General features: G+C 38.6%; 1 protein-coding gene across 1 annotated transcript in view; it reads right to left on the reverse strand.

Moving 5' to 3' along the window:
• The window catches only part of LOC150079006 (cytokine receptor-like), a 453,754-nt gene that overhangs the window by 377,469 nt on the left and 51,766 nt on the right, over nucleotides 1-24,519 (reverse strand). The window lies entirely within an intron of this gene.

The raw sequence follows: 24,519 nt of genomic DNA on the forward strand, positions 1-24,519 counted from the left end.
CTTGTTGAATATGCCACATCTCCTTGATTTATTATTATTATTCAAACTTTGTCTCCTTTTTTATGGGATTTTTTCCTTCACGTGACGGGTATTGATACCAAGTGCATGTGGTAGGTAATTGTGTCTGGTTACTATTGTTATTGTTGGTCTCTTACTGTCCTACAGGTGTTCAGAATTGTGGCTTCCTGGAGTTCCATGTAAGCGTTCTCTGGTGTCCTATTGTTGCTTGGTTCCTTTATGGAAGGTGCGATGTGTGAAAATTTTATTTTATACATGTTCTGCACCTACGTTGATGTTCAGGAAGGAGGATGCATAGGGGGATTCCAAAGCAGAGATTGTGGAAAACGATTCTGCTGGTGCATTAGCAACTTCTTCAGAAGCAGACACGTCTTTCCCTTTCCAGTGAAGTACCAGAGAGCGCAGACGAGTAAATTTGGCATTTAGGGCCTGTATCCTTCTCAGATGAGTCGTGTGTCGGTGTGTTTTGTGATGATTGAGGCAAAAGCAATCCACGAATAAATAAATTTTCTGTTTATACTCCGGCACGACAACCAAGTCAGTAGAGTTTACAATAAATCATCCATACAAATATTTATCGTATTTAGTAATCACGGGCTTGAACCCCGATCCACTCAAGGAACACGTGTAATGCACTCTCGCTCCTGACCACTCCGCTACGAAACTCGTTCCGCTTTCTGTCTTTCTTTAGCTTTAAGTCTTTTAGAAGCAATTAAGTTAGTAGTAGCAGGACACTTGCTGAAATTATTCAAAGCAAGATTTTTTTCGACTTTTTGGCATTAAAGCATTCTGTATTCCACCAGTGACTTCGGCAAGTGCGATATATCTTGGATTTTGGAATGAAAGCATTAGCTACAGTCAGAATCTGATTAATAATGTAACTACTTAAATTTTTTTTCTTTTATGTAAACCGCAAACACGAGGTATTAGACTCTATAGTACTTAGTACCGTGTTTGGTTGGAGGCTGAGAAGACGAAAGAAGAGATTTGTTGATATTGGACTTGAACTTCTGTAGATTGTAATTTTCAGGAAATACGTATGAAGGAAGGTTTTTCCAGAAAACGGCAGTTGAATGAATAAATGAGGAAGATGAAAAGTTGGTTCTGTGAGTTTGAAGTTGGACAGTAAAAGGATGTTGGCGGCACTTGTTCGGACTGTTTTGAAAGAGAGAGCGGGAATTATAGAAGCCAATTCAGAAGAACAGTGCCCATGGAAGTATCTGTAGAAGAGGCATGCAGCAGAAACAGTGCGTCTATGAGAAAGCGGGTGGAGAGACTCTGTTAGAGATGAATCATTAATTAACCTAACTGCCCACTTCTGAATGGAACCAAGAAGCCTGAGAGAGGTTTTGTGGGCACCACCCCAGATGTGGGAACAATATTCCATGGCAGGGCGGATTTGCGATTTATACAGAGTGAGCAGCTGTTTGAAAGAAAAGTAACGCCGAGAGCGAAAGAGAAAACCAAGTTTTTTAGATGCAGAGGAAGCAATATTTGTAATGTGCTTGTGCCAAGAGAGATTAGAAGTCAGGGTAATCCCCAAAAGAGATATATCATTTTGCCTAGAAATCGGAGTGTCACTAAAGATAAGCATAGGAGCAGAAGAATCCTTTTTGCGAGATATAAGACAAGACTGAGTTTTAGAAGGATTGAAATCAACTAAGTTGTCTTTGCCCCACTGGAGAATTACCTGAAGATCGGCATTTAAGGAATTGGTAGCAGATTTTCGAGAAGTTGAAGCTGATTGAGCAGGACAAGGTTTCCCAAAATGGAAAGTGGAATGCAATGTGCTATCATCGGTAAAACTATGAATAGGATTTCCCGTCAATGGAAGAAAGTCATTAATATACAAGAGGAAAAGAGTGGGGGAAAGAACTGAACCGTGGGGGAAACCGGCATTAGTGGAGAAGTTAGAAGACAGAGCGCCATCTACCATCACCCTCAGTGAGCGATCAGAGAGAAGACCTTTATGCCAAACATGATCGAAAGCCTTTGAGATGTCAAGAGCAACTACTTGTGTTTCACCGAACCTTTCCACTGAATTAGTCCATAAATGGGTAACATAAGCCAGAATATCACCAGTGGATCGACACTGACGGAATCCATACTGGCGATCGTTGATCAGACGGAAGGTTTCTAGGTAGTTTAAGAGTTGGCGGTTAATTGATTTCCCCATTACTTTAGAAAGAGTAGAAGTAATTGCAATGGGACGGTAATTGGTTGGGAGGGATTTGTCACCCTTTTTAGGAACTGGCTGGATATGAGAAAATTTCCAAGCAGAAGGAAAATCACCTTTGGAATAAGAAGTGAAAAAAGGCGGCAAAGAATAGGAGTAAGTTCAGGTTTTGAGAACAAGTGGAGAAATACAATCGGGACCTGGAACTTTCTTAGGGTCAAGATTCGTCAAAATCCTTCTGACATCCTTTTGACGGAAAACCACAGGAGGCATTGAATTGAGCGTGTTGGGAATGGTGGGAAGTGTTTTACCAAGATCATTAATACATGAGTTGGAAGAAAAATGGGATGCTAGCAGGTCAGCTTTATCCTTGGCTGAAGTGACAACAGAAACATCTGGTTTCGACAGAGGTGGGAGCAGAGATGGGCAAAAGTTCTCAATAGCTTTGGCAAAAGACCAGAATGCTCGGCTACCATTAGGGCAAGAAGCAAGTTTTCTATTCTTAGCCTGTTCAAACTCTAGTTTGGACTGATTAATAACTGCTTTACAATTGTTGCGAGCTTTGGTGTAGGCAGAAAATGAAACTGAAGAATTAGAGATAAGCCAATTACGATATGCAACATTTTTCTTTTGAACAGCCTTAGCACATTTATTGGAAAACCAAGGTTTAGATAAAGGACGAGATTTTAAAGTGGAGTGTGGGATAAAGGATTCCATTCCTGCAAAAATAATTTCACTGACACAATCTGAGCGAAGAGAATCACCAAGTTGTGATTAGAAGTGCCTGAAGGACCTCTCACTTCGACCGTGCACTTAGAAGGGTTGCTTGTGAGAAAAACATCAAGCGTGTTGGCTGTATGGTTAGGATTGTCCACTATTCTTGTAAGTAAATGAACAATCTGTGCAAGGTCATTAGTAATTGCAAAAGCCTCAGCATCTCGACCAGCTGGGTCAGTGTGACTAGAAAGCGGAAGCCAGCTGGAGTTGTGAACATTAAAATCACGAAGGAAAATTACCTCACTCTTAGGAAAGTTGGACTGGAGAAAGTCAAGTTGCAAAGAGAGAAGAAGTCAAAGAGCTCCAAGTGATTAGTGGAGTTGGGAGAACGGTAGAGACAACAGATGAATTTGACACAATGAGGTAGAGAGATTTTAAGCCAGAGAAGATCAAAGAGAGGAGATTCCAAATTACCAAGTCTCTGACAGGGAATATCAGAACGGACATATGCACAAGTACCTCCTTTCGCCTCAAAGGTGGTACTTATGCATATGTACAGCGAATAATTTGGGCATTTGAGATCAGCAGTAGTTGAATCAACTGCTAACTGAGATTATGTCAGAAAAAGTAAATGGGGTTTGGCAGACTGCAAGTGGAAATGGACGTTGTTGAGATTAGAATTGATATCATGTATATTTGTGAAATGAATTAGGAAGTTCTTGGGAGGTTTAGATCTTTTCGCAGATTGGATTTCTATTGAGCCCCAGCAACTGGGGTTTTTCGTCCAGCAAAACAGACAAATCGACCAGAGAACACACGAAATTAACAGACATAAGACACACAGTGTGTTATTTTTAGGTGGCCTAAAAATAATAGTTTGGTTTTTTAGTTTTTTTGGATTTCTATTGAGTATAAATTCTATCTAAGGCATTTGGGCAGAATAGCCATTTCACCTTATTAAACTTTTAATTGGATTGTTGATTAGGATTTTAGTTACCACTGTTTATATTGAGAAAATAATTTAAAGTGATCGCCGTTAAAGTGATCGGATAATATTGATCATGTCAATGATTGGAAATATGGATGGCAAACAAATTGACAAGTCAATTACAGAAGTAGGTCTTGTAGGTAGGTGGATGTAAGTAGAACATACAGAGTTTAGTAAATTAAATTCATTATTATTCATATATTCCTCAATCAATTTGCCTCTTGTATTTATTATAGAGGACCCCCACAATGTATGGTGTCCATTAAAGTAACCGAAAAGACAAATTGGAGTTGGGAGTTGTGTAATGAGGTTGTCGAGTTCTGAATGGGGAAATGATAGAGATAGTGAAATCCTCCACGTGCAGGTGCCTCTAAGTTCCTATCTTGTCTGTACATCATATAATTTGAGAATTTTTTTGGCGAAACTTGGGATGACAAGAATGTTTCCTGTATGCATACACCTATGGGATGCGCATGATAGCCTTAGTTGCTGATGCGCCATTAAACGTCCAATAACCAACCAACCTATGGGATTGAATTGAACTAATAAATCCCTTAAGTAATCAGAATTACTGCTTAGTCATCTGCAGTACCATTGTATGGTGTTATACATTATTTAGATTTGGCTGAGGATAATTCATCTGACTGCATTTTGTATGCAGGGCAATTTTTCTGTTCTTTTTTGGGAATCCAGTATCCATAGGGTCTTTCGCATGAAGTTCCAGTATAGATTCCTCTTAATCTTAGTGTACATCTACTTCCATACTATTGGTAGGTGATTCGGTTTCTTGCTGTCTTTAGTTTTGTCCAATTTTCTCCTGTCATTCGAGACCGTTAGCGTATGAGTTGGGATACTAACTGGAGTGTTAGTTGCTTTGTATTAATTGGAGTGTTAGTTGCTTTGCTGGTGTTAGTTTTAGGACTATCTTTTCTGGAGTCTGATAAGGTTTCTTTAACCCAGTTCGCTGGAGATTTTTTTTTTTTTTTTGTTTGTATTGAGGTTTAATGGCGCATGGACTACGCAGGTCATAATGCGCCAGTTCATACGGTGTGATCTGTTTCAGGGGTGTTTACTTTTGATTTCAATTGTTCATTTTAACCTGATTCATACGTTCTTGTGTCATTCTGTTGCTTATATTCACTTCCTTACAGGAGGTGGTATAAATTGATAGCTTTAAAAAAGTTGAAAACATCTGCGCAGTCATGTTTATTTTTCAAGAGATCTGTTAGTGAAATGGCGTCCTGTGTCTCATAAATATCTTTGAAAGCTTGTTTACGTTCATTTGTATATGTAGGACAGTCTATTAATATGTGTTGTATTGATTGAATGGTGTCACAAGTCTGGCATCGTGGTGGTTCCTCTGCTCGCAACAAAAATGAGTGTGTAAGATGGGTATGGCCGATTCTTAGCCTGGTGAGTGCTGTTTCTTCTTTTCTCGACCTTCGACTGCTAGAAATCCAGTTTTCAATATTCGGCTTTATTTGGTATAATTTGTTTGCAGTTTGCTGATTCCAGGTTTCTTGCCATTTCAACTGGCAAATACGCCATATCGCAGGCTTGTAATCGGAATACGGGACTGATATATCCTCTCCGATCTGTAGTACGGCTTCTTTGGCTGACTTGTCTGCTGCTTCGTTTCCCGCAATCCCTGTATGTCCTGGGATCCAGCAGAATAAAGTGTCCTGTTCATTTCTGGCGCAGTCAGCTATTATTTGCCGAATGTGCCAAAGGATTGGGTGTTTGGATGTACCTATGTTTTGCATGGATTGTAAGGAACTCAAGGAGTCTGTATATATTATGCTTCTCTTATAATGTTTATCTTGTACATGAGTTAAGGCTATTTTTATTGCGTGTAATTCTGCTGTGTATACACTGCACTCTTTCGGTAGCTGTTGTGTTAAAGTTATATTTGGGAATACTGCTGCTGCTCCCACTAAAGTGTCTGTTTTTGAGCCATCTGTATATATTGGAATATAGTCAGGAAATTGGATTCTGTGCTCTGCATGTAACTGTTGGAATATTGTTGGAGGTATCCCTTTTTTATTCCATTTCTGAAAGGAGAAGTCGCATATTGGGATATGCGAATCCCATGGTGGAGGAGTATGAACTGGCATGTGTGCTATTTTGTCTATATCAAGGTTATGTACTGCCAAAAAGTCTTGCATTCTAATGCCTAGGGGTCGGTTTGCTTGTTGGCGATTCTGATATATGTTTCTGCATCGTGGATCAAAGAGGGTCTCCCAAGTAGGGTGTGCATGCATAGATTTTATTTTAAATGTATAATACAATGCGAGTTGCTGTCGCCTAAGAGTTAAAGGTGGTTCGTTGGCTTCAGCATAGAGACTATATATGGGAGAGGTACGATAAGCGCCAGTAGCTATACGCAGTGCATTGTGATGAACTGGATCCAGCCATTTCAGAGCTGTTTTCCGTGCTGAATCGTACACTGGGGCTCCATAGTCCAATTTTGATCTAATTAGTGCTTTGTATAGGTTTAGTAGGGAATATCTGTCTGCTCCCCATGCTGTTGACGAAAGGATTTTAAATATGTTCAGGTGTTTTGTACAGCTTTTACGCAGCTCTCGGATATGCTCCACGAATGTGAGTTTCTTATCTAAGATTAGTCCGAGAAATTTTGCCTTCGGCTGCGTTGGTATATTTTTGCCTTCTAATTTCAGTTCAGGATCAGGATGGAGATTTCTTTTGCGACAAAAATGTACACATATTGTTTTTTGTGTTGACAGTCTGAAACCGTTATCTAGTGCCCACTTACTTATATTGTTGATTGCGCATTGCAATTGTCTCTCGATAGTTCTCATGTTCTGTGCCTGACTAGAGATACTAAAGTCATCAACGTAAAGTGCATGTGAAACTGAAGGAGGGAGTTGATTTGTGATCGAATTAATCTTTATGGCGAACAAAGTGGCACTCAAGACTGAGCCCTGTGGAACGCCTTCTTCTTGTTGGTAGATTTTAGAGAAAGAAGTTTGTACTTTGACTTGGAAGGTTCTGTTCATAAGGAAGTTCTGGATAAACACAGGGAGATTGCCTCTCAGTCCAGCATGGTGCATATCTCGCAGGATCCCGTATCTCCAAGTGGTATCGTAAGCTTTTTCGATGTCAAAAAATACTGTAACCATATGTTGTGATCTGATAAATGCATTTCTGATGTTGGCTTCTATCCTGACTAGGTGGTCCAGAGTAGATCTATGATGTCTAAAACCACATTGCGTGTTTGTGAAGATGTTATTTTCCTCTAGATACCAAATCAGTCTCTTGTTTATCATTTTTTCTAATAATTTTCCTAAACAGCTGGTGAAGGCTATTGGTCGATAGTTGCATGGATTTGTCAGGTCTTTGTCAGGTTTCGGGAAAGCTAATACTATTGCATGGCACCATGTGTTTGGAAATACATTTTCTTGGAATATTCTGTTATACAGTTTCAATAAATTTTCTAATTCAGTCTTTTTAAGGTGCTTGATCATGTCGTAATGTATATCGTCTGGGCCTACTGCACTTGGCTTGGCTGTGAGCAAAACTTCGTGTAGTTCGTTTATTGTAAATGGTTGATTGTAGGGTTCATTACCTTTTGATTTAAATTTGATCTTATGCTTTTCTGCTTTTTCTTTTCGGATCAGAAATTCCGGATGGTATGAATCTTTCGCTGATACTTTTGCGAAGGTCTCGCCTAATGTGTTTGCAATAACGGTAGGTTCAGTCAAACTAATTCCATTGCAGATCAGTATTAGTGATGGCCTATTTCTATATTTACCTGTCATTTTCTTATTTTATTCCAGACTATATGTGCATTTGTTTTTTTGTTTATTGTAGATGTGAATTTTATCCATGCTGCTTTTCGACTCTGCTTCCTGGTAAATCGCGCTATGGCACGCATTCTTTTGAACTGAATCAGATTTTCTGTTGTGGGATACCTGCGAAAACGGTTCCATGCCCTATTCTGTTGTTTTCTTATTTCAGTGCAGTCATCATTCCACCATGTTTTCGGACGGTTTGGAAAACGTGATGAAGTCTTAGGGATTGTTAGCTTGCCTGCGTTTTGTATGGTTTCTGTGACATGTGCTAGTGCAACAACTACTGTTTCCTGCTCAATGATATTGGTGTTGAAAACTGCTTTCCTCCTGAATGCTTCCCAATTAGCTTTTTCTATTTTCCAACGAGGAGTCCTGCTGGTATGATATGGATATTCACTGACCAGTGTGGAAATTACTGGATAATGATCACTCCCAAGAGGATCCTCTAAAACTTCCCAATTAAATGCTGTGTAAAGTGTAGGGGTACATATGGTAAGATCTATAGCTGTGGTGGTCCGAGTTGGAAAATGGAAGTAAGTGTGGTTACCCCTGTTAAGAAGTAAGAGGTTATGATTATCTAGCAGTTGTTCAATGATGCGTCCTCTTCTGTTGTAGTCGGAGCATCCCCACAAAGGGTTATGTCCATTCATATCTCCCATCAGACAAATTGGGGGTGGTAGTTGTTGTAGTAATGCGTCTAGGTCTTCATAAGAGACATCTTCTCCTGGTGGAATGTATAATGAACATATGGTTAATAGGGACCTTGCTATTGTACGAATTGCTACCGCTTCTAATGGGCTATTTAAATGCACCTGTTGTGTTGGTATTCTGTCATTTACTAATATAGCAACTCCTCCATGTGTTATACTTTGAGTTATTCGGTCTCTTCTGTACATTGAGTAGTTCCTGATATTCAGGGTATCTTGTTGTTTGAGGTACGTTTCCTGGAGACATATACAGATTGGTGTGTAATGGGTGATCAGATACAGTACGTCATCAAAATTAGTACGTAATCCACGACAGTTCCACTGGATAATTTTATCCATTATTTATATTTGCTCAGCCCCTCGAGCTGTTTTCGTTGGGTGACTGTCTTTTGTTTTTCTGTCCTTACTCTGTCTCTTTTGGGAAATATCGGTTTTCCGGTATCCATATCGTCTTCTGATTCTTCGGCATGGATTTCCAACGTATCGTCATCTATCTTTCCTGTTTTCTCCAATTCCATAAATTCTGAGTTAGGTTCGTGATTTTGTGGTCTGCTATTACTCTTACACTGTTGCGAGGTTGGAGAATCTGAGGGGATTGAGATGGGTGTGTTTACTGTTTTCTCTTGTTTATCTTGTTGCTTTGCTTGGAGTAAGTGTTTGACTTGTGGAGAAAAAGATTCATTTGGAGGAACTGAGATTTCAGTTTGACATTCCACTGATTTAAATTTAGTTGTTACTTGTGCGTATGTTGGTCTATTGGTTATGGTTGGCTGGACCATTTTTCTTGCTTCTTGGTATGTAATATTGTGCTCTGTTTTGTATTTCTGTATTTCGTTTTCTTTTTTCCATCTATCACATGCTCTGGCGTATGCGGGATGTTCTCCTTTACAATTTGGACACTTTGGGGCTGCGGCTGGACACTCATCAATCTGATGATCTTTGGATCCACATTTAGCGCATGTCGGTGTGTTTCTACATGCTGTTTGCGAGTGTCCAAATTGTTGACACTTGAAACAGCGCAAAGGATTTGGAATATATACTTTTACTTGGCAGTTCAAATATCCTGCTTTTACAGTGCATGGGATTTTTGGTGTGTTAAATGTCAGGATTAAGGTTTTGGTAGGTATTACATTTCCATCTCTCCGAATAGAAATCCGTCTTACATTTGTCACTCCTTGATTTTGGAGTTCTTTGCTGATTTCCTCTTCAGTAACGTGTAAGAGGTCCCATTCGGAGATTACTCCCCGCGAAGAGTTTAAAGTGTTATGGGGGGTGACCACTACTGGTATACCTCCAAAGTTTGATACATTCAGTAGCTTTTCTGAATGTCTAGTACTAGACGTTTCGACTAATAAATCCCCAGATCGGAGTCGCCTGACCGTTTTTGGTGTTCCGGCTAGTCCTTCCAAAACTTTTTGGATGAAAAATGGGGATTTCTTTCCTAGTGTCTCCTCTCCAGTGGAGTGGATGATTAGGAACAAAGGAATCGGTGATGGTTTGGAGCCGTCTGTTCTTTGCCTTTTGGCAGTATTTTCTGGTTCTTCATCAAGCCGATTTGGTGGGATCTTTTCTGAAGTCCCTTGGGAAGTAGTGACTTTACTACTCATGATTTGCTCTTTTAGCCCTGGGAGTGTACCTTCCAACTCCCAGGTTTCCAGCCCCGCCACGAGGAGGCAAGAGCAGTGCCACCAAGTGACCAAGCAGCTGCTATAAGTTAGTAGGGTTGGTGGTTAGTTTGAGATAAGAGAAAAAAGAAAGGTGACTTTCCTTTCTGTTAGTTTGCTAGATCCTTTTAGCAAAACTTACTTATGGGGTACTAAAAAATTAAGATCGCTATAAATATAGTCAACTTAGTATAATTGAGAAGCGCACTCTAGAATCACTTTAAATCACTTGATCACTTGGAAAACGCTTGGCACTTGGGGCCGTTCGCTGGAGAAATGTTCGGTGGTATTCGCACATCTGTTTGAACTGCAGTTGAAAGATAGCTTCAGATGCGAGACGCATAGGACAGGTTAGGCATGGTCAACATAATTTGTCTGCGTGCCTCAGGATACGTGACTTTATGTTCTGTTTTGTATCTTTGAATTTTTCTCTCCGGGTTTCCATATATCACGCGATTTAGAAAAGACAGGGTGTCTTCCTTTGCAGTTGGGACAGGAGTTGTGGCTGAGCATTCTGCTTGTCTGATCCTTTGATCCACATATAGGACAGATGGCGTCAAGTGACCATATTTCTGGCATTTAAAACAACGAAGAGGATGCGGGATGTACGGCCCAATTCGGCAGTTAATAGCCATCTTTTACTGTGAACGGCAAATCAGGAGTGCTGAAAGTTAAAATGATGGATCGAGTTGGATTGAGATTTCCATCTTTTTTAATCATTATTCGTTTTGCACTGATTACTGAGTTTTCTGAACTAATTCCTCCTCAGACACTGCACGTTAGTCCACTCTGTCATGATGCTTTTCGATTAATTTAAGGTATTGTGGGGAGTAACTACCGGCAACCCACCAAATGTTGCTGTCTTTAATAGCCACTCAATGTTGGGAGGTGGCTCTTTCAACAAGGAAGTCTTCGGATTGTAGTCTCTTCACCATTTTTACTATTCCCGCAATAGATTCCAAATATTTATGGATCATAAATGGTGATAACTTGCCCACAGGCTGAGTGGACTGTGAGTTTATCACCAGAAAGTTAGATAGGTTAGGACACTGTGCTTCTCTTCGAAGCCTTTTAGGTTGGTTAGCGTCATTTTCATTTGGCATTTCTGTCCTTGGTTGTTGTTGTTGTTGTGATGGAGTTTTACGACACAAAGGCTGCCACGGCCATATTGTGTCTTTCAAATGGTTAGTACGAAATACTAACTTTATTGTAATAGGCGTTATATTTTAAGATATATACCTATACAGTTTAGGAAGGTAAACAGTTCTGTTTTATTAGGATCATCTCCGAGAATGTGCATCAATGATAATGATGACTATGAATTAGCAAATGATTTAAAGGTGTTTGAACGGATATTTGGAAACTTGGCACAGTCTACTAATAAATGACGAACAGTCAGTTGTACATGACATGATGAGCATTGGGGAGCGCTGTCATTCATTAATAGATACAAGTGTGTGAGGTGAATATGCCCAATTCTTAGCCTTCCTAAAATTATTTCATAACGCCTGTTTTTTCGGAAGCTGGAGAGCCACAGCTTTGGATCTGGTTTTATTTGGTAGAGTTTGTTTCCTGGATAACCTTTCTAGATTAGTGACTAGCTATTATACCATGCTTTACGGATAATGTGTTTGTAATCTGTTTATGGAACTTGAGAGGTCTGAGAGATAGTAGTTTCTGGTTGTTTGGCTGCAAGATCTGCTCTTTCATTGCCGGTTATTCCAGAATGTCCTGGGATCCAGCAGAATGTCACAGTTTGGTTCGATTCATTACAAGCAAGTAACTTGGAACGTATCTGTTTTATTATATGGTGAGAGTAGTTGTTACTACTAGTTATAGCGGTGACAGCACTGAGTGAGTCAGTGTATATTAAAGCAGGCGTAATTAAAAGTTCAGTGATTCGATCAAGAGCTATGTTTATAGCGTAAAAGCTCAGCAGTAAAGATACTGCATTCTATGGTAATGAAACAGAAATGGTGTTCTCTCCTTGAGCTTGACGGCTCTAAAGATGGAAAATTATTTAAGTCCGTGGTTGTTCCTTTTAGCCCTGGGAGAGTGAGTTTCTTCTTTTTTTTTAGCCTTCTTTTTTTAGCCATAGTTATATGGGTTATTAATACTAGTTCTGCGTTCTTACTTTAAGCACAGAACCGTGAAGCGAACAAAGAGAAAGTCACTAGAAAATAACTGAAACTTTTTTGGAAAGAGTACTCTGTATATCCCAGAGAAAATCGCTTGGCACGCGGGGCTCTTTTGCCACGGTTTCTTCTAGGAAGTGTGTCAGCATCGAGTTGACTTTGTAGATCTTCAGTATCTCTATCCGCCAGGTTTTGGGTATGGAGTCGAAGGCCTTGTGGTAGCTGATGTTGGCCGTGTACAGGTTCCGGTGCATGGACGGTCAATTTCTCCTTGGATCTTCTGCTGCTCGGCCATGATATTTTGGCTCTCCAAGCGGTCTGTTGGGTTTTTTTTTTTTTTTTTTTTTGTTATGCAGCTAGTCAGGATCTTGTACATTGTTGGGAGACAAGTGATTGGTCTCTACTTTTCCAAGTCTGTGATGTCTTTGTCCTTGAGTCAGAAATTCTGGGATTGTGTTAGGTCGCATTATTATCTGGGTGAATTGCCCCGCTATGTGCCTGTGTGTGTATAGCTGAATTTCTTCTATCAGTAGTTGTGGATGTTTTCTGTTCCAGGGTTTCACCAGTTCAGGAACTTTCTGATCGACTGTTGAACATCTTATTTCCAAACCTTCCATTCTGTCATTAAGTTCTTGTTTTTTTTCTTTTTTTTTTTTTTTTCTCCTTTCTAGATCTATCCAGGAGACACGACCGTTATGGCTGAATTTACTGCTCCACATGTTTCCCTAGAACTCCCCGAGTGCCTTCAGGTTGGGGAGGTCCGTTCACTTCCTTCTCCTCGTCATAAAATGTCCTGTTGTCTGTTTTCCTCTGGAAACTCTTCCTGTGATGGCGAAGTTCCTTGGTGAGTGCCAGGAGTTCCTGCTTGAAGATGTTAAAGTATTCTTCGATCCTCTGGTTACAGATCTCGTGTTTGCTGTGGGTATTGTCTTTCTTAAGGATGGCCTTCAGTTTTCTGATCAGATTCTTATTTCTGTTACCCAGTTGGTAATGGGTCAGTTGTCCTATCTTCACTCTTATCTCTTTTATCTTCTGCTGTAGCCTTCTTTCCCAGGCTGGTGGTTCCTTGTCTTTGCGTTTTATGTTATATTGGTCTCTGATTTCCCTTCCGTTAATCCTGGTGGTTGCTACAGTGGCACAGTAAATGGCTGTGCGGATGGTGTCTAGTGTTACTGTGTTGTTTATTGAGATGATCTGGTATTATTCGCTTATTGAGGTCGTCTGTGACTTGCCAAAGGATTCTGTTGGGTCTCTGTTTCGGTATGGTGCGGGTCTTTGTGGGGTTCAATCTCTCGAGTTCTACTAGGGCTTTCTTCTACTCTTCTTCTATTCTGGATATTGCGATCTCGTCCGTTTCTACTTCAACTGCTTTAGGTTGTACTTGACTTTAGTTCTTGTACCTGCTGTTTCTCCTCCAGTTCTGTTTTCTTGTGTCTGTATTCGTTGTTGTTTGTAGCTGGTCGCTCACATCCTGCTTGATTTTTTCCAAGATTGCAGGAGCTATCAGGTTCTTCGAGCTATCAGAGAGGGACCATCGCCAGAAACTTCTTGGTGATGGTCCTTCTCTGGTCTTCTATTCTACTATTTGCTGTTCGGTAACCTGATAGTCGGGAATCGTTCCAACCACTTGGTGTTTAGTTTATTTATCCACAAAAAAGCGGAGCACAACAGAACTGCTATGTGCCAGGAGGGTATGCTATTTACAGAATGAGTTACGAGGTACCACATGTACAATGCATTACAAGTAGAGTACATGCAGGCTCGACGAGGGATATTTACAAAATTTTACTGAAAAATAAAAAGTATAAATTATATACAAATTTTGAAAATTATACTTATAGTTTGAAGTAAAACAAAAATATTTGTAGCATTATTGATTCATCAGCTGATAACGGTTCTCTAAGGCTTTCTTTCTATAGCAAAACTTATCTGGATGGATACCTAATGTTTGAAGATCTCAAGGAATTTTTTATGGGCATTTTTCACAACGTGGTTGAGTTAGTCGGTCTCAAGGGAGGGTAGCATGGTTTTTATTCCAGAAACTTGAGTTTTCGTCCAGCAAACCACCCACAGAACACGCAATTTACAGACATAATATATACTGCTCAATATGTCCTAAGCCGTTGATGCGCCTAAGACCTTACAACTAACAAAAAACTTTATTTCTGAGTTTTAAAGCTCGGATACAGCAGATATTAGGCATCTAACAGTTCACTGGTAAGAGCTCATATGATAATCGCATTTTCAAATTCTTTTCTATTATGACTGAAGTATAGTATATTATATTGTGAATATTTTATCCAGATAATTTTGCGGGGATACGATATAATATTACCCCTTTGTCCTTGTTTAAAGCAGATTCTCACTAACACACACACACCACAAATGGTGTCGGATTTTAATTTTTTTTGGATTTTAGAGAGGCATACCTAGTTATGGAGCAATTTTAAAGACGCACCTTTCAACTAATAACTAAGAAATTTACCTCTGTAAATGTTTATACTGACTAAAAAGGTCGTACTCATGTTTAAAATTCCAACAACAGCAGTTGTTTAGTGAAGAAATAACAAAAAATATAGCCGCAACTATTTATTATCAGAATATAAATCGATATGCTTCATAGAAAAAAAAAAAAATACTTTTCCAATGGCGAATAAGAAAATAATTAACTATTCTTCTTAAGGAATTATTATTATAACGATTTAATCTTTATCAGTCTACATGACATTTTGGTTTTAATAACGTACAACGGAGAATATTCAATCAGTTTCTCTAACGTAATAACATCGATAACTAAATTTCATTTTTGTCACCATTCTGACTAATAGCAGAGAAAAACAACAGGCGGTCAAGGTTACTCAGCCTTCTCTTCCATAAGCTTAATACAAAGTGGAAAGCGAAGCGGGTAACCTTGAGTCGCCTGTTTTTTTATCCCTACTTTAATCATGCACGTGACACGCTGTATAACTAGTTATAACGGCTCCAAATAATAATAATAAAATAGATAAATAAAAAAAACAGCGCTGCGAAATTAAATCTATCGTTTGTGCACGTAAATAAGTCGCTGTTTATGGAAGAGATTAACATTAAATTTTATTAACTGCATCATTTTTGCAGGTGTTCTCTCAATTTGCATGGTTTAATGGAACAGCTACCGAAATAGAGTTGTTTTAAAGTAATGCCAAACTGGTTAAGCACAGCCATATACTGTAAATGCAATTCTTCAGAGTTAGCGCTAAGTTATGAAGTTACTGAATAAGAAATAGCAATAAAAGAAAGAAATTAAAAGAAATTATAACTATACCTATGTGGCTTCAGATAAATTATAAGATGTGTTCGGGACTACCTTGTTGTTTCTTCTGTTTTAGTATTAATGTTAGTATTAGTAGGCAAATTATTCTGGAAGGGATAGGAAGTGATTTGTAGGTACATCACCTCCTATCCCTGCCAGAATAATTCCTATGTATATATATATCATTGACAAAATCCTTTAGCCAGCGGGTGGTTGATTGCTGGAACAAACTTCCATCTGTCGTAGTAGAAGTTGATAGATTAAACAGATTCAAGGCAGAACTAGACAAACATTTGGAGCGAGTGGATGGGTGAAATGAGAACGGTGTGTGGTGTGTGTGTGTTTGGCTGATGCTATATAAGCTTGCTTTCTTGCATCATGTGCCTTTGCTAATGTTAAATACTAATGCTAATTATGGCTAACGGTTTGCTTGTCTTCTTTGTTGCATCCCTTAATATAACTGGATAAATCCCATCCACGTCAGGTGCCTTTTTTATGTTTAACTTCAACAGTTTCTCTCCTACTCTCCTCTCAGCCATCAGAAAATCATGCAGCTCCCTGTCAGAGGTTGATAAATCTCAATAATTGATCTCCCTAAAGAATTCCTTCTGATGTAAAACACTTATTCAGTTTGTCAGTAAACTGAGCAGGATCATCAATAATCAAACTATTGATATCAAGTGGACCAATGTGATTCACCTCCTTCCTTCTAGTGGTTACATAAGTAAAGAAGTCTTTGCTGTTTTTCTTTGCATCCTTTGCCAAAGGTTTCTCATAAACTGCATTAGCTTGCCCAACCTCCTTTGCAGTGGCGTAATTTGGGTGAGGCAGGTGGGAGTCGTGCCCTGGGTGCCAAATTTGTGGGACACCATTTTTATGGTTATAAAATGTAAAAATTCAGCCAGAATTTTAAAGAACAGTTTTCAAGGGGCGCCATTTTTCATTTGCCCTGGGCGTCAGCAATCCTAGTCACAAAGGACTCCTTTGTGACTAGTTTTACATTGCAGACTAGTTTATGTCTACCCATTAGACGTTAATCTTTAGGGTTCTTTGAGGTCTAATTCTGATTTCACATGCCCCCTCTTCACATAAATCATAACAGAGAGATGAACCCCTGACTGGTCAATCACAGGAACCCAGTAAACTCACCCTACCCTATTAAGATCAATTCTCTTGTAATAATAAAATCCAGAGTTTGATTTTTAATCCCTGAATTTGTTATTATTTTTATTTCATATTCCATTGGCAAATAGATGCAACCATAATGTATCTGCATCCCTCCCCATATTTCTATTTTTCGTTCCATTTTTCCATCACCTGGACAAACAGGTAGATATGGAACTCGCAGTCGACCCTAGTAACTGGAAAATTCCGTAATCATAGTTAGGATTTTTCATAAGGACAGCTTATTATTTTATTATATTTTGGTTTATTTTGTACAACAGTAATGTCAGCTTCAAGAATTATGACAACCAGAATTTTCCAGCTACTGGGGTCAACCGCGAGAAACCATACCTAGCTCTACAACCAGAAGATGGCCGAATTAATAATTGTGTTGGTCCAACTCCCTAACAACCCCTGGATTAGGGCCACCGCTTACAGGTGTTCAGGGTATGCCCCGCACACGGGCACCTCATCAAGGGGGCGACATTTGTGTTCGATTAGTTGAATATTAAAATTTTCCCACATAAAAAAAAAAAAAATGAAAATAAAACAACGAAAAATGCTAATAGTGTGTGCTCCTGAATACTCGGATAATTATCCATATAATTCGTAAATAGAAAAGGAATCACGATACAATTATTGTAAGTTCTAAATTTTGTTATTCGTGCGGTGGCAGCGTAGGGAATCCCCGATTACATAGGTACTCGACAGCATATTTAAGTCTGTGTTTAGGTCTAGCATCAGAGGGGAATCGAAGGAATCCCCAAATTCGTGTAGTCTAAAGTGACCAGCTTTTTTGTATTCCAATGCGGGACATTTGGGGGGGGGGGGGGATTCTACTATTCATATACTGTATGTGAGCCGATTCTTTGTATGCCAATGCGGGACATTGTGGGGGGGGGATTTTACTATTTAAATACAAAAGGTAAATTAAATACATATATTTCTTCGAACTAAACTTATAAAATATCGCACTTCTTAAAAAAAACACTTAGAGGGGGTTATGTTTTTAATCGACTTTCAATCGAATCGAATGTACAGAATGAAATAATTCATTGAATTTCCGAAGAAATAAAACAAAATATTTTAGAAATGGTTAAAAACGCAAAATATTATTCTTTAATTCTTAGGACTCCAGATATAAGCCAAACAGAACAATCAACTCTTGTTATCAGGTTTGTGTATCTTAATAAAAATAAAAACATTGCAGAAATTCACGAACATTTTTTGGGATTTTGCTCAGTCGACGATACCACTGGCCAGGGATTATATACATTTATTTCATATAATTTAAATTCATTAAATCTTAACATTTCGGTAGTCCTAAGAATTTTTCTGACATTACCAGTGTCAGTTTCTTTAGGGGAAAGAAGTTTCTGGAAGCTTAAAATTATAAAAAATTATTTACGATCAACTATGGAACATGAATGTTTAACAGATTTATCTATAATAGCTATAGAAAATGATATTATGGATAATTTGCACATTGGTGCATTAATCAAGAATTTTGTAGCAGCAAAAGCCCGAAGAGTACAAATTATGTAGTTATTTTAATTATAATGTGTGTGATTAAATTCCGTGATTATATAAAAATATAAGTTGGAAGTTACATTTAAAATAGTTTCCGTTGAGCAAAGAAAATGTTCATATAGCGAACGGATTAAAAGAGAATTAACTCGGTACGCACTGTTCGCATTTCTGGCCTTCGGGCAATTTAGGCAATTAGTCCTGCTGGGCGAATTAAGAGAGCTAGAGCATTCTACAACTTACTGGTACCTGGTAAAACCTATCCGACCACCTGTCCCACATATGAGGAGTCGTGCATGATGTTGAGAGACACGCTCAAGAAGTTCATCAGCAAAAGTCACATTAATTTGTACCTAATTGAATGTTTGTTACATTGCTAGTTACTAGAAAATAATATTTTCTCTGAAGAATCTTGCTGAAATTATTAGTCAAACAGATCCTCAAATTTACTATTTCATACGCTTTATACTAATTGCTCGTCATTTTTTTTGTCGAAAAGCAGAATAAATTTTATACATCACACAATTTCTCTTTCTCAATCAGATTTTCAGTTTTGATTCATTTTTGTTGCATACTTTTGTCTACAAGAGGACTAATACGTGCAGGTAGCCTTCATCATAAAATACAAACTATCTTCATACGCCCTTCACAGTGCTCTTTGCTTCAGACTAGTAGCGCAAGTCAATTATCCTGACACCCAACACGATCAGCCCTTGTGGGCAAGTAACATGATCACGTTTCGGAGCAGTAAGCATGCGCTACATGACCAATCAGCACATTTGGAAATCCAGTAAGTTAGGTAACAAACGATTATTGTAAGATTGCAGAAAAATTCTGGTTCGAATGGAAACAGAATTTTTTCTTCCATTCGAACCAGAATTTTCAGAATTCTGGTTCGAATTGTGTAGTTACTTAATTATATATTTTTAACTCATAATAATATGTTCCTATTCCATTAGCGTACGTTAAAAAAATAATCCTGTTATAACATTTTAAATTTATCAAGGACTGTGGGAAGTGCAGTTTTATTTAAAAACGACTAGTTTTTATGTTTCATTTTCCTCTTTTTGATTTCCATTGGTACTCAATTGCAGAGCAGCGAAGAGAAGGCACAAACCACACTGAAAAAGAAAACTGGAATAATGAGAAGAGTGTTGGCAGGTTTTCAGCTGATAAACAACCTGCAGAGGAGTTCAGAATATTGAACTCTCAGTTCGCAAGCAGCACACGGATTACATAAGGTCTAGGGCAATATTCTACCCGTGGGTTGGACGCCTTCAAATAAGGAATCGTCGTGCAATGTGGTTGCGTTTGGTCAATTTGTAGCCACTCAGGAATAAACAGCTTATTCTACATCTCTGATGGTTTCCCGAAATGCTAATGTAATCAGCTTTGTGTGCAATATTTTCAACGGATTCTGTATTTCTGATGTTACAGTTATTAAGATTTATAGTTACAAGAAATAAAGGTTTTGCATAATTCCAGGCCTGGAATCGATCGAGTGCACCGGAACGCCGTTCCGGTTCGCTACACGTAATTGGTAATGTCATGTACAAACTTGATTATTAAAAATAAGATATTTCATTAATGAGCGTTCCGTTACGTAAAATTTTCCATTTCGACTCCTGATTAATACTGGACTTCTCCAACATATCTTTCCCTTTTTGATTATGCAGTACAGACTGATTATGAAAATCGAAAGTGATTACCATATTTAAAACAAAGGAATTCCCCCCCCCATGAATCGCTGAATTTTTTCTCCCTTGTTTCTAGGAAGATTAACCGTTCTTAAGAAAACTGTGCAGTATTTTTCATTTTCATTTTAAGAGGAAATATAGGAAAACCATTTAACATCTTCAAGTATGATGCTAGGATAACTTCATCATCATCAGCCATTTTCAATCCACTGCAGGATCAAGACCTCTCCAGCAACTTTCCAGTTCCTTCTGTTTTGTGCAATGGCCATCCATTTGCTACCCACAAACTCATGAATTTCATCTATCCATCTCCGCCTTTGTCTTCCAGGTTTTCTTCTAGCTCCTCTTGGGTACCATTCTGTTATTTTCTTAGTCCATCTGTCATCATGTCTTCGAGCTATGTGTCCTGCCCAGGACCATTTTAGTTCTTTAGTTTTGATAAGAATGTCCTTTACTTGAGTTTGCTGCCTAATCCATGTATTTCTCTTCTTATCTAACAGTCTGATTCCCAATATAATTCGTTCCATTCTTCGCTGTGCAGTTCTCAGCTTCTCTTCCATTTTTTGTGAGTGCCCAAGTTTCACTTAAATAAGTCATGGTGGGGAGTATACATTGGTTCATTATTTTACGTTTCAGACAAATTGGGATATTGCTCCTCAGTATGTGACTATTTCCTGAATGCTATCCATCCATCCAAAATTAATTCTTCTCTTGACTTCCAGCCATTTATCATTATTACAGCTGATGACTTGTCCTAGATAAGTATATGACTCCACCTTTTCAATTACTGCTCCTTCAATCATTATTTCCCTTTCTGTGGCATAATTGTTCATCATTACTTTTGTTTTAGCCATATTCACCTCTAGTCCAAAATCCTTACTAACTGTGCATAACTGATTAAGATTTTCCTCTAATTCTTTGGGATCGTGGCTTATGACCACAATGTCATCTGCAAATCGTAAATGGTTTAGGTACTCTCCGTTCACATTGACTCCTTTCTGCGACCAGTCTAATTTTCTGAAAGCTTCCTCAAGGGCAGCAGTAAACAGCTTCGGAGATATTGTGTCTCCTTGTCGAACTCCTTTCTCGATTTTAAATTTGCTACTGTCTTTGTCTAGTCTAATAAAGGAGGTAGCGTTGTTACATATTTTCTTCAAAATCATAATATATGGAGTATCTATGCCTTGTCTTTCCAGTGCCCGAAACATTGCCTTATGCTGTATGGAGTCAAATGCCTTTTCATAATCCACAAATGCTAGGCATAATGATGTTTTATATTCGTTTGCTTTCTCCATTAGCTGTGACATTACGTGAAGATGATCCATAGTTAAGAATCCTGTCCTAAATCCAGCTTGCTCTTTCGGTTGATTCTCATCAAGTATTCTTTCTAATCTGTTAGTAATGACCCTTGTGAACAACTTGTAGATGTGGGATAACAAGCTAATTGGTCTATAATTTCCAATTTCTGATTTATCTCCTTTCTTATGCAGCAAAACTATGATTGCATTATTCCACTGCTTAGGCGTCACACCTTTTCTAATGCACTTTGTGAAGAGCGTTGCCAGTTTTTGTGCCATGTCTCTTCCTCCCAATTTTAACAACTCTACAGAAACTTCATCTTCCCACGGGGCTTTCTGATTCTTCATTTTCTTCAATGCATGTTCTACCTGATCAGGAAGAATATCGGGTATGTCGTATGTGTTGCTAATTTGCGATCCATCTTCCCCACTGCTGGCATCATTCCCTCGCTCCTTGTATAATTCTCTATAGTAGGATAACTTATTCAGACCTTTCAAGCAGGAATAACTTCATTGACCTCAGGTAGAGTGAAAGTACCAAGACCACTCTTCCCCTGTTGTTCCCGGTTTAATTTCATCCCGCAAAAAAAAGAACTAATTCTACAGCGCACACAGTTTTAAAACTTGATACATGGACTGAGTTTCCTTTGCACAAGTTTGAAACAATGACCCAGAAGTTCTCTTCCCATAATAAATGAATTAAATAACACAGAAATATTAAATTAAGTCCAACCCGAAATTTATCTACTTATTTATTTATTATTATTTTAATGTTCGAACGCACTTTGCGAGATATATGTCTTGTTTTTTTTATTCAGTCTTCCCAAACTTGAGAAAAGGCGAATTACGATACACTGCTCGACAAAATTAACAGAATAGTATTAGTATTAGTATTAGTAACGGCCGCATGGTGCAAGGAAGCCTATGGCTTATGCTGCACCAGCCAAAAAAAAAAAAAAAAAAAAAAAATCCGAACAAAACAATGATAAAAACAAAAAAAAAAAAATAAATAAATAACTAAATAATAATAATTAATAAATAAAAAAAATAAAATAAAAAGGAAATTAAACCTATCATCCTATGTGCTTCCCTTACCCGAAAGTACTATCCAGATGACCTTTGAATTTCCCCAAACTGTCGGCCTCTACCACCCATGAAGGCAACTTATTCCAGTAATTTATAACTCGCTGGCTAAAATAGAACTTCCTGCAATCCAATCTAAACATTTCCCCCCGTAACTTGAATTTATGTCCCCTAGTTCTAGCATCATTTATAATCTTGAAAATTTTGTCCTCATTCATTTTACTGATGCCTCTCAGAGCCTTAAACACCTCAATCAAATCTCCTCTAAGGTGTCTAGTTTCCAAACTCTGCAACCCACATATTCGAAGTCTTTCTTCATAAGGACGCCCTTTTGCCGATCTCACCAGGCGAGTTACCCTTCTTTGCACCCTTTCAAGAAGCTCGATGTCTTTCTTCAGGTGCGGTCTCCATACTTGAACACAGTATTCCAAGTGTGGTCTAACATAGGCCTTATATAATGGGATTATCACGTCCCTATCTCTACTTGCAAAAGTTCGATAGATCATCGATAGGACACCATGGGCCTTCCTTGCAACCTGTTTACAATGCTCAGAGAATTTCATGTCTGACCGTATCGTAACACCCAAGTCCCTTTCCTCCAGTACTGGCTTTAGTTGAACTCCACCAAGTGAATAAGTTTTTTTGGGATTACTGTTTCCCAGGTGTAATACCTTACACTTTGTTGGATTAAAGCACAGCTGCCATTTTTCTGACCATTCCTGAAGTCTATCTAGGTCTCTCTGAAGAAGCTCAGCTTGACAGTCATCATTAACTACTCTCCCAATTTTAACATCATCTGCAAATTTAGACATCACGCCCTCTATCCCTTCATCAATGTCGTTTATGAAAATTAAAAACAACAGTGGTCCTAATACTGATCCTTGGGGAACCCCACTTCTTACATCAACCCAATCTGAGGAATAGCCATTTATCACAACCCTCTGCCTCCTGCCCTGAAGCCATCCTTCTATCCATCTAAGGATTTTCCCAGTGATTCCAACCTGTTCCAGCTTATAAAGCAACCGCTCATGTGGGACTGAGTCAAAAGCTTTGCTGAAATCTAAATAAACAATGTCGAAATTATTCCCTAAATCCAGCTCGTGAGTGACCCTTTCGAAATAGCGAACCAGATTTGCTAAACATGGTTTTCCCTTTACGAAACCATGCTGAGTATCCTTGAGAATTTCAATTCGATCCAAATGATCCTGAATTCCACCCTTGATCATTGCCTCCATGATTTTCCCTACTACTGAAGTCAGACTGACAGGTCGATAATTTCCAACTTCACTTTTAGAGCCACCCTTATGTATGGGAGATACATTTGCACTTTTCCAATCCAAGGGAATCTCCCCAGAGTCTAATGATGCTAGCATAATTAGCCTCAATGGTTCAATGCACTTGCTGCCTCTCTTAAGATTATAGGGTATATTCCATCAACTCCAGGAGCCTTACTGGTCTGTAGGCTCGAAAGTTTTTTCATTAAATAATCTTGCGAAATTTCAATATCATTAATTACATATTTTTTAACTTCGCTCCCACAATTTCCCATTGCCACAAAAGGCTTTTCATTTGTAAATATCGATGCAAAATAACTGTTGAGTTCATCTGCAACGGCAGCTGGTGTATTTATTACTATCCCCTTTCCCTTACGTAAAGGTCCGATCTGGTTTGTCCTGCTCTTCTTGGCATTTATATATGTGAAGAATTCTTTATCCCCCCTCTTTGCTCTGTTTGCTAGTGATTTCTCATAAACTGCCTTTGCCTGTCGAACCTTTTCTGTGGCTCTATTACACATCACCTTGTAGCTGTTATAGGCTTCAGTACTTTTTATTGTTCTGTAACCTTTCCATGCCACCTTTTTCTGCTCAAGTAATGCGGCAACTTCACTAGTCATCCAACTTGGAACCCTCCTCGTGGAGTATTTTTTTAATGGTATATACGCATTCAAGGCATCTGTGATTAATGTTTTAAAAGCGTACCACAGTTCAATTGTATTCATTCTCTGCGCGATATCTACCCAGTTAATAGAGGCCATGTAGTACCTTAAGGCATCGTAATTTCCTTTTCTGAAATTAAAACCCATTCCTTTGCCTTTTACTTCTGCTACCTCTCTCGTCATCATCCACCGTAGAACTCCGTGATCACTTCCTGCTACTGGTTCCTCTACTGTCAGCCCTGTTATGTCATCTGATTCATGTGTGATGATGAGGTCTAGGATATTCTTTTCTCTAGTATTTTCCC

This window comes from Mastigoproctus giganteus, chromosome 10 (genome assembly GCF_048544385.1).
Source record: "Mastigoproctus giganteus isolate SK-2022 chromosome 10, ASM4854438v1, whole genome shotgun sequence".
NCBI lineage: Eukaryota > Metazoa > Arthropoda > Arachnida > Uropygi > Thelyphonidae > Mastigoproctus > Mastigoproctus giganteus.